General features: G+C 52.0%; 1 long non-coding RNA gene across 1 annotated transcript; it reads right to left on the bottom strand.

The window, feature by feature from the left end:
- Positions 1-918: 918 nt before the first annotated feature.
- Positions 919-3186, bottom strand: LOC142602085 (uncharacterized). Its single transcript, XR_012835758.1, has 2 exons — positions 2776-3186; positions 919-953 (listed from the first exon to the last, which is right to left on the bottom strand). It is a non-coding gene; the product is annotated as an uncharacterized LOC142602085 (long non-coding RNA).
- Positions 3187-11366: the final 8180 nt, after the last annotated feature.

Below are 11366 nucleotides of genomic sequence, written 5' to 3'. Positions count from 1 at the left end.
AGGCACCTGTTGGACATCATCACCATATTGTGGAGTTTCTATGTGTCCCTGAAATCCTCTTTTCTCTTGGTGAAGACAAGCTTGAGCTTGTTGTGTTTTGGACGTATGGGGAGGTGCCAAGCAGAGCTGCAGGATGGAGCAACTTGCTAAGAGGAGACACAGAGTGACAAAGCCATGCACAACTCTCCCCACACCTTCCCTTGTGTTTCCCCAGCCACTCGCAGGCTTCACGCCCAGCCCTGCTCTAGCTCTGCCAGAAGCCAGGGAGAACTTGCTAAGGATGCAACCTCCACCCTGCTCAGGCTGCTCTGGATCCAGGGGTCACCAGATCGCCTTTGAGAAGCGATTTGGCAGTGCTCGGTGAGGTGAAAACGAGGGGCTAGGTGTGGCTAAGGACGAGAGGATGCTCAGCCAAGGGGCTGGGTGGTGGATGGGTGATGGAGGAGAGGTGGCTCTGGACCACTGCCTTCCCAGCACCATCTCGTGGCCGGCTGGGGAAACGGGAAAGGAGGGAAAAAAGCATCTGACTCCAAGCCAGGAGGCAGAAAAGACCTTCAAAATGGATTTTTTTTTTTTTTTTCTGTTTCCCATCTCTACCGGAAAGAGTCAGCAAGAAAGTCTTGCCATGAACCGTTCTTACACACACAGACCCAGCAACTGCTTTTCCTAAGGACAAACGGTGAAGCCAGGATTGATGCCATGAGCATTGCTAAAGGAAAAGACCCAGCAAGACACACTTACCTCTTCACTGTTCAGCATGAGCAGGTGGACAAGGAAGGGAAGGAAGAGGAAGGGGAGAAAAAGGCAGTTAGCATCCTAATAAGAAACAAGCAGGGAAATCTTAACGAGCATAAAAAGTTGGCGGTTGAAAAAAAGTTTTTAAATGCCAACAACATATTAGAGACAGAAAAATGGGAACTTACTCAGACATCTTGCTTTAGATGGTTGTGAGCCTGCAATGAAAACCAAGGAAAAAAGAAAAAAAAGAGTCACAATTATTCATGCTGGTGGTGACTTTCTTGGGTTTAAAAAAAAAGCAAGATGCCTCTAGAAAGAAAAAAAAAAAAAAAAAAAAAGAGGAACAGGTTTGTTCTTATTTCCCAACTTCTCCAAATTTTCATCATATGGGGAACTAGGCCACAGTTTATGGACAAGAGCCAGACACGTACCTACTCACAGCCATACAAACCTCAGCATCTGGGGACTTCTGGCCCAGCACTATTTGGTCTGGTCACAAAAAGAGATTTTTTGACAGTAATTCCTGGAGGCATCTTTCTTGTTTGACCCCCAGAAAACCATTTTATGCAATGAAGGAAGAAGAGGAAAAAGCTATTTTCAGTTTACAGCTTCACTTTGCCATGTGGTCTTGCCCCACTCCATGAACAAGAAATATCCCAGAGCCTGCGGAGGGTTGGGACACCCTGGGAACGGAGCCAGGCAGTGACCTCAGGTGACAAGGAAGGACTTCAGAGGATGCTGCTGTAAGTATATGCATCCATTACATGGGGCAGGGGAGCCTGTTCCAACAACCTCAGCACAGATGACATAGAGTGGGGTTGAAAGTTGCTGTTGAGTTGGTAAAGGCACAGTTTCGCCAGGTAATTCCTCACATTTCCTTTAAGCGGAAATTTTCTATGTGCAATGCAGAATATTAGGGAAGAGATGGAAGAGCACCTTTGTTTTGCTGTAAATTATTTCCCCGTAAGTGGAATTTTACTTTTCTAGCAGGACAATATCTCCTGCTTGTATCTCCTAATGGAAGGATGCAGGAGTGTCAGCCGAGCCCAAACTAAGCTAGTCCTTTGCAGAGCAGGCAGGGCCCCAAAACACAGCCAGGTGCAGACCAGGGAGGCTCTGTTGGGAGGTGAAGCGTTAACGGGGGCTCATGCCCGAGGGAGGAGGCACAGCTTGCAGGGCCAAGGAAACTTTATCCTGGAAAATGTGCAGGCCCAACACATTATTTGGATGGGGGGGGGGAGGTGGAGGAAAGTGCTTCTAAAAATGGTCAGGGAGCTGCAGAAGGAGCTGCAGCTGTCTCCTCGGACGGCAGCCTTTCCCCAGTGCCAGCCCCCGTGACTCAGGGAGGTCGGGGTGATGTGAAGCAAAAGCCACCGCAGGTGGCTGGGCTACAGCTGAGGGACAGGGCGGCCGAGGAACGCCAGCTATTTTTACTTGCATCCCTGCCCCGTGCCCGCACCCACTCACTTCGGCAGCAGCGATGCTCTGAGTGCTGAGGAAGCGAGGGGAGAACGCCAGGCTGCGGCTCGCTACTGCAACATGGGCTTTAAATCACCTGTTCTTGGCGGTGGGTTGGGGGGGGAGGCAGACAACAGTAAATTTGGATGCCATGCCTGTCTGAAAGTGTTTTTGGGGAGGAAAGCGCTGCAAAGACAGAGTTGGATGTAAGTAAGGAGCATCACCAAGTTACTGCAGGCAAGGATCCCACATCCTATGGCCCTGGGGATGTCGGCGTTAGGGAGTCTGTGGCTCCGCTTGCCCTTGCCACTGAAGCTGGAGAGCAAAACCAACCAGAGGAGGGGAAGGCATGAAACCAAAGAGAAAGAAGGTCACTGGAAAAGACAGAGGGAGACTTTCCGATGCACAGACCCTCTCCAACAGGCAAAGGATGGAGAAGGTTTTATTAGCACCCCCATTTCTCCCAGCAGGTCACCCCCACCTGGCATTTATCTCCCTAAAACTCAGGTGAGTGAATCTGCCCCCCCATCACCCCCTAAGAGCAAGCTGGGTCATTAAGAGACATGCAAAATGGCTCACCCGAGTCTGGAGGAGAAAATCAGAGTCCCACTGGCCGGACAGGACTGACTGGCAAGCCACAGGCAGCTGGTTGAGTAAGGAGGTATAAAAGGGCTTCTCGGGTGGCTCAGCAGAAAATCCACCTTCTCTTTAAGGGCATGGAGACCTTCTCAGACCAATGATGTGCAAGAGTCCCTTGTGCACCTCCCTTGGCTGGGGCAGGCCAGACAGGCAGCCCCGGAGGACAGGGCAGCCACCAGGGACAGAGGGGTGGGGAGGGGGAGGACATCTTCTACCCATGGAGTGGGTGGAGTGGGTAGAGTCACCCCGGAGGAGCCGGGGAGGTGCTTTTCCTCCGGAGTGCTGAGGAGGGAGCCTTCCCCCCTCCTCTTCATCCCACCAACCAGCCACACTAGATACCGCTTCAAGGTTGTGGGGAGTCCTGGCTCCCTGCATACAGCCATCCATCTGCAAGGCCTCTAATAAAATTTCCCCTCGGAGACACAGAGTGGCTTATCCATGGACAAGGGCACAGCTCCACTCGCCTCCAAGGGTGTGGGAGCAGCTCTGCCCTTCAGCAACGAAAAGGGGAAAGAGCCTGGACCCCACAATCCACCACCAATAGCACGTGCAAGAGCAATCCCTGAGCAAGCCATCCATCACTAGCATGCTCTTTTAACATCACTTACCACACGGGAAACATTTGCAGCTCCTCCCTGTGTGAAATATTTCAACACAACTAAGTTTTTTTTAAAAAAACCAACCTGTGGAGCTGCTGCAGGCAGCCCCAAGGCTCACTGCAGCGTGGGGGCTGGGGAGAGGCAGCAGAGCATCGGGGACCAGGCACCACACTACCAGCAAGAAAGGTATTTCACCCCCATGGGATGCCCCAGACCCATATCTCCGTGGGTCCGAAGGAGAGGCAGGTGGAAATATAGTTGGAAATACTCACCAGCCCCAGTCACAGCACATGTAGTCCGTGTGTGTATCCCATGGAGACAGGAGCCCAAACAGCTCCTGCCCTCCTCCCCCAGCCCAGGCGCTCCCCTTTCAGCCAGGGTTTTTTAGGCTGATTCAGACATAGCCCTGACAATATTTTCCAGGTGCCTCTCAGAAGTTACACAGATAGCAGCAAATCCACTGCTGCAGGCTTCCTGTTTCACCACCTTTAGCATCGTGCAAGTAATGCTGCAGATGCCGGCGCAGGAAGAGCAAGTCCTTGAGACAGGGCTGGTGTCTTGCAGGGGTTTGCCCCCGTAGCAGGTGGAGGAGGGAGATACCCCTAGTGTGGGCAAGGCTGGGTCCACTCAGTTTTCTCCCTCTGAAACGTGAAGAGGTAGATGGTTTGGGTAGCGAACATCTCGGTGTTGATGTATGCTGGCCTGTAAATCTGAGATACCCCCTTGCAAATCCACTGTGAGACTCCTGGAAATGCACAGCAAAGGTGCAGTTCAGCAGAGGTTTTGGCTGGTTTTGCCCTCATCTGGGCTCCCATGCAACGGCTGTGGGTCAGCACCTAGTGAAGGACCTGGGCTTGGGAAGAGCTGTAACGAGGATCAGCCCCATCTAACCCTCCTCCTCGCCCACCTCCTGCACGTGCATGTCACCAGGGCAGTGAGCTCTAATGGAGTCAGGGGTCTGCAGCTCCAGGCAGATCTAGAAAACACTGAGGTTAAACCCTAGCAGCTTCTGCTCCCCTAGGCGCATCCCTCACTGCAGCTGCTGAGGAAGACTCATTGGTAGAGGCATCACTGCACGCATCTCCCATCTGGAATTCAGCAAAAACCAGTTTGGCAGGAGGAATGTCTGCTTGTCCCAGCTAAAGCCGGTTTCTCAGAAAATGAAAAAACAGAGACAAAAGTAAGCACGCCTGCAGACAGAGAGCAGCCACTCTCAACAGCCAAGAACAGAAATCACCCATTCAGGGACAGCTTATCCGCTTCACTTCTCAGTGACAACTCCATAAGCCATGGTTGACTCTAAAGTTAAACCAACTCTTTATTATTCTTTCCAAAGTCTCTACAGCCATTTTCTTTAGCTCCCTATGCAGCTACACACATTCCAGCCCCTGCTGGCCCACCAGTACTCCAAAGAACAGCTCAACTATTGGTGGAGGGATCAAATCTGGGAGGCTTATCCATTCAAAAATTCCCACAGCCGAGGAGTTTCCTTCAGCCCTGTGAAATAAAGGCTTTCTGAACCTCCTGGAGTCCAGGCATGCTGCACAGCAAAAGAGATTTGCTCCAAGTTCAAGGTTTTGGTTATCAACTTGTGATTGGGAAATGTTGGCCTGAAACAGCTGAATAAAGAAGTTCAAAGAAAGAAGCGCTATGACCAAAATTTTGGCTAAAAGAGATGTGTCTGTAAGATATGGAAGGAGTGGATGGTGAGATGTGGTAATAGGGTGAGCAGAAGGTCAAGCCTCCGAGTCTGTGTAAGGCTTTCCCAGGAGGTTAAGCTGTAGGGCAGCTCTCCAAAAAAAAAAAAAAAAAAAAAAAAAAAAAAAAAAAAAAAAAAAAAAGACCCCAGTCCTAGCATGTCATGAGGGAGAAACCCAGTGCAAACCAGGAAGAACAGAAAACCAAAACCATCCTAAAGTAGGAGCTATGGTTAACATTAAGAAAGACAGAGGTTTCCAGAGGAAGTAGTGTAAGTGTTTGAGTGATGAATGAACAAGTGCCTTGCAGAAAACCTCAAGGAAGACATAAGAAAGCTCCAGGCAAGTCCTTCAGAGAGATGCTTGGCACTGTGAATATGAATTATGAGTGAGGGTATTGCACAGGGGCCACAATTGGACACACTGTTCACACTTGGGTACCTTTCCTGTGGAGCAGATGACTTTGTTCCCTTCCTTTGTTCCCCTCCACTCATGCTAGAGGAATGCACCATGAGTATGGCCCACTATTCCCAGAGCACTTTCACCAACTTGTGAGGCCAGACAGGGAAGAGGTGACATGTACAGGAGGTTCTGTCCTATGATTTAGAGAATCTCACTGGCACTGGCACCTCCAGGGAACCACCATGCATTGGAAGGACTAGGCTGATGAATCCATGCAAGCTGTCCCTCATGGCCATCTCCTACACCCTTACAGTTTGCCTCCTCTTCAACATCCTACAAGCATCAAGCGGACAGGCACTATGGAGTGACATGATACCAGATGACACTATGTCTTATTTCCAAGGATGACACTGTTAGCAGAAACAAGCTTTCTGCGCAGCAGCAGTTGAGCTCCTGGTAAAAGCTCAGGCAGGACTGCTGAGCGAACCAGTGTCTGATTTCCCTTTGCTTTCCCAAAATCACATCAGACTGAAGCAAAGCACATGGCTCCCATCCTGCCCAGATGCCCTCCCTCCAGTGTATCCCTAAAAGAGCTCCCCATCCTCTACTCCTGCCAACGCCAGTCTCTAGGAACTCTAGGAAGGCCATTGCCTCTGCATCTTGTGCCAGTGCTGTCCTACATACCCCACAGCTACAGTCACCTCATCCACCCATGAGATGCAGTAAAGGCTTTGGATGCTGCCAAGCAACATGGCCACCCTGTCCATTTAGCTCCATGCCACCTTCCTTGACAGGGAGTGCTTCAGGCATGTGATGTTGATGCCCCCAGGCTGCAGGGACATCTCCAAACCCACCAGCAGGTCCTGATGACACTCCTGGATGTTCAGTGGGTACCACGCCCTCATGAACTCGTAGGCTGCCAGCAGCCTCATGCTGTGCTTTATCATCAGGTACAGAATGGCACAAGTAGAACCTAGAGAGTAACCATCCCTGCAGTGGATGAGTACGCGCTTCCCTTTCTCCAGCGAGGCTTCAATGCACTCATTGATGTCCCGGAAGCAGGGCTGCCCCATTTCGTGATGATCCCCATGGAGTGGAGCCTGGATGTCGACCTTGAGGTGTGACCAGCTGTGCCTGAACCCTCCCCGGCGGCATGTACAGGGGATGACGCTCAAGCTCAGGTCACTGGGCAGGCTGCTCATGTCGAGTATGCTGTCAATGTTGTTTGTGCACAGCGCCCGCCCACTGTAGGCAGCGCTGAGGTTCCCCAGGTAGATGCAGTCAGTTATCTGAGCAATGATGGGTCCTGTGAAAGGGGAAAATGCAGGCTCTCCCGATTTCAGACCAGTGGGCTCCTCAGGATGTGGGTTGTTCTTCCAACTCCCTTTGAGGGATTTCTTGGAGCTGGCATGGGGCACGGAGCTGGAATCAGGCTTGGAGCTCCATAACAGCAGTGAGAAGAGGGAGAAGCAGCTGGAGATCTTGGCCTTGGAAGAGGAGTCTGCTGGACAAGGTAGAGGACAAGCAAAGGTGGGACGGGATCTGAGGGGACAAGAATGGGGTGCCCGCACCAGGAACCCCATGCTGTGGGCTGCCCCTCCACTCTTAGCCTCTTCCATCTGCAAAAAAAACCAGGAAAGGACTGGTGAGACAGCAGAAACTCAGGTCTCCAGCTGCATGAGCAAAGAGACATGAGCTGGCAGCTGGCTTTGCCCACAACAGTGCTTGGAGACACTAAAGGCCCTGAAGGCCTTGCACATCACCAGCCCAAATACCCAGCCACCCTGTTCCCCTGGGACAGGCACAAGCACGCTATAAAGGCTCACCTGGACCCGCAGACTGCTCTGCCAGTCCTGGGGTGCTGGCTTGCTGGAGCAGTCATCCCCTCCTGCTGAAGGCACTAAGCAGAGTGATTGGTGTGTCCTGCCGGGCTGTGCACCTACGCACACCACATCCCCACCCTTCTCTTCATGTGCTTCACTTTTACTCATCACCAGGTTTGGACAAGAGCCTGTAGGAACAGAACAACTCCATACGGACACGCACAAATACTCACACGCAGGTGCTTTCAATATAAAACCTGGCCTTGAAGAGAAACAAGGTATTTTAATGATCCCTTCTACTCTCCGGTGTGGGCTGCTGGAGGGGTTTGCAACTCATTGCAAGCTGGAGCCAGGAGGAAGGACGGTGTTTCAAACTGAAAATGTGAAGGGCAGCTGCAGGGAAGGGGCAAATAAAAGAAGACCCCTCTGGGTGAAGCCTCTTCTGACCACAGCAGCACCTGAGGGCTTCAGTCTCCAGCGATGGAGAGGCTGGAGAGCCAGGGTGAGGATCGCTCAGTTCCCAGCTCAGCCTCAGGCACAGGTCTCACTCCTCACAGGAGCTTTTCCCACTTCCACCCAGGACACTTGGACCAGAAGGTGCCTCAGACCCTGCCACAGCCCAGCCCCTTCTCCACAGCCCCAGGCTGAGTTGGCAGGCCCTCCAAAAAGCCAACAGCTGACTTCTCTGCCCAACGGTGGCCTGTGCCCAGGCCTTGAGCAGCTGAGGTGATCCCTCCGGCATTCCCACCGAGCCTGCCCCTGGATAGTATTACTGCAGTGACCTGACACCTGATCACAGTCCTTCGTCTGTCTGCACACCCTCCAACCCTCCTAAAGACCAGGACACGACCCAGAACGTGTCTGGAGAACATGCTGAGACCTCTGTGTGCTCAAATGAGGACAGTTGCAACATGTTGTTGCTCTCCAAAGGTCTTTCAGGCTCTCTGTGCCAAAACGAAGTAGCAGTGAGAACACTGTGTTAGTAAAAAAAAAGTAATAAAGCATAAAGCTTTTCTCTCCCCAAGGTCAGCAACTGCCCTACAAACCCGTGGCTATGTAGGGAATGATTCTCCAATTCTCCAGAAATTATCCATTTCAAGCTCACCGGCTTTTTGCAAGTGCTGCATGACCCCAGACACCACATTTTATAAAAATGCTGGGAGCTGCAAAGACCCTCAGCAGCCTCACATACCTGCACAACACTGAGCGCCACAGGAGAAGACAGCTGCAAGGGGATGGGCCTCTGGAAGGTCTTCTGGAGATGCTTCGCAATCAGGCCTGGAAAGGGAGAGGATGAGCTCAGACTAGGAGAGGACTGAACCAGGAAAACTCAATACCATCCCCCATGCTGCTTACTTCAGGGTATATCTGAGACAAGAATTTTCCCCTACAGAGCCAGACCCGAGTTTAGCACATACCCGTAAGTCAGGGTTGCTGTGGGATGAGTACAACCAAAACAGAGAGACCTTCAGAAGATTTTGTTTCTGGCCTTTGCATATATGAAGATGTCCTTTGTCACATCCAGAGTAAAGTTCCCCACCAGATTTTTATAACACCAAGGACAAGTGTTTTAACTGGGCTGTCTTAAGTGATGCCTTTCATGGCAAAATTCACGCTCCTATGTCAAAAGTGCTCTGACTTATGTAAGTTAAGAGGAAAATGCTCTCCATCCAGGGCAAACCCAGATGCCAACTGGCCAGAGCCTCCACCTGAGCCAGCCACCTCCTTCACAGGTGATGAGGAGAACTGGCTCTTCCAAGGGTGCAACTCTTCTCAATCTAAGCAAATTATGAATGTTTGACTACTCGAAGTGCCCATTTCCCACAGAGGGCTAGCTGCTCCCAGATAACTGGCTCAACAGGGACACCCGCAATGTCCATGTTTATGACAAGGGTGATGAAACCCTCGTTAGCAAACCTACCATCTTCCCAGACATTGCTCACAGGACTTAAAATAAGATATGGGTTGAGGTGTTTGCAGGTCAAGACCTCATTTCAGCTCAGTTGAACTCCTATTCCTAATTGACTTTGTGCTTGTTTCTGCTCAAATTGAACTGCAATAAGTGCCGGGGGGGGGGGGTTTCTTCACCTTTGTGTGAAGATAGCAAGGCTGGTTGAGAAATCCCCATCTTACTGACATGTAGCAAGTCATCACAGATAGGCATCTACTCACCCGTAACAGCAATCTTCTTTGGAGGACATCTTTTGCCTGGCAACATGACAGCAATGAAATCCTTGTGCTGCTTCTCCTCTGGCTCCATCCTGCTGAGACCTGAAATATGGAGAAATGGGGGTTTTAGGGTTTTTAGATCTGCTCACAAAGTTCAAATGGAAAGAGCCATCAAGGAGCATCTTTGCACACCGTTATCAGTCCTGTTCCTCAGATGGGACTGTTTGGGGCAGGAGGCTGCTACCCCACAAGGAAAACCCTCCTCCCTTCCTGTCCACAGCAGTGAGAGGTGCACCGGGATGTAAAGTGGTCCTAAACACACCTCTGTGTCACCGGACTGATCCAGAAACAAAACAAGCCCAGTCTGGGGCAGGAACAGTCCCAATGTGAAAGTCCCAGCAGCAGTCAGAGCAGGGGCAAGCGGGCAGAGAAAAGGTGGCTGAGAAAAGAGGTAGGGGGCAGGGGATGGGGGGAGGAAAAAGGGGGGGGAAAGAGTAGGAAAAAGGAGATAGGGAAAGGAGTAGAGATAAGGGTAGGGATAGGGGCTGGACTTGTTGCCTTTCTCTGAGAAACCAAAAGTCACATCCACAGCAGAGTCAGCCAGGGCAGAGGAGGAAGCAATCACCCCGCAAGGCAGCGGCACACCATCCCACAGCCACCCCACCGGCTCCCAGCTTCAGCACAAAGCCCCGGTCCCCTCCCTCCCGTGCACCTTCCCAGAGACCCCAGCACCCAGGCACCTCTCCCCTCCACCCCTTTCCCACCGGCGCCCATCGGGGGACTCCCCTAGCACCCCTTCCCAGCACCCCCCCTTTCCCACCGGAGTTTCCCAGAGGCTGCCAGCCGTCCCTCCCATCCCGCATCGCGCAGGACCCTGCAGCAAAGCCCCCCCCCCCCCCCCCCGCCGCGGTGCGTTACCGTAGGCGAGTGCAGGGTGCCAGGGCCGGCGGGTGCCCCCCCGTCTCCCCAAGACGGCCCTCCCTGGGGAGCCGGCAGCAGGGCAGCGTGCCGGGCAGCCTGGGAGATGTAGTGCCATTGCAAGCGTGGCCCGGGGCTCCCCGAGAGCGAGCGGCACACGGCGGGGCTCCGCGACGGAGGCGGCGGGGGGGAAGGCTGGCTGCAGCCGCCTCCCTCCCCTCCTCTGCTCCGGCCGGGGGTACCGGCTTTACTCCCACCCGCCTTGCACCGGCAGCGTCCCACGGCGGACCCCGGGCTGGCTGCCGGGACCCCCGCTCCTTTGCAAGAGCCTCGAACAAAAGCCAACCCTTCTTTCGCTGTGCTTCTGGATTTTAAGCCTGGAGGCATCGTTGTCTCATGGGTTGGTTTTTTTTTCCTCCCTCTGCAGCTACAAAGGATAAAAATGTGTTTTAAAAGACAAAGCTGCAAACCTGCATAAGACTTCGCCAATCCAGGAGCTGGGACATTTGAAAAGAAACTGTTGCGTGGCAAAGTACATGTTTCACCATAAAATTGTGAGATATAATGATGCTAGTTATTGAATATTTATAAAACAGGCACGCTTGCTCCTTGTGAGAAAAGCTTAGATACTTTCCAGCTCTCAAAAACTGTGAGACTAGCCAAAAAATCTGCGGCTGGAAGACAGCCAGCACATACCCAGGCTGAATGATGACAGCCCGTAATCATTTTTGTCTCATGGCAGATGACTGGCAACAAGCATGTATAAGGTGCAGCCTTCTCCTGGTGCAGCTCTTCTGTTTGATTGCCTGAAGTGCAGGGATAAAAATCATAAAAAATCACTGAACAAGGGAATAATTTGCTTTGGAGGTCAGAAGTCTTGGATCTGGATGTAAATAATTGAGATTATCAATCTTAATGGCAAA

This window comes from Balearica regulorum, chromosome 5 (genome assembly GCF_011004875.1).
Source record: "Balearica regulorum gibbericeps isolate bBalReg1 chromosome 5, bBalReg1.pri, whole genome shotgun sequence".
Taxonomy (NCBI): Eukaryota; Metazoa; Chordata; class Aves; order Gruiformes; family Gruidae; genus Balearica; species Balearica regulorum.
Note: the sequence above shows the minus strand (reverse complement) of the source record. Positions and strands in the feature narration are given on the sequence as shown.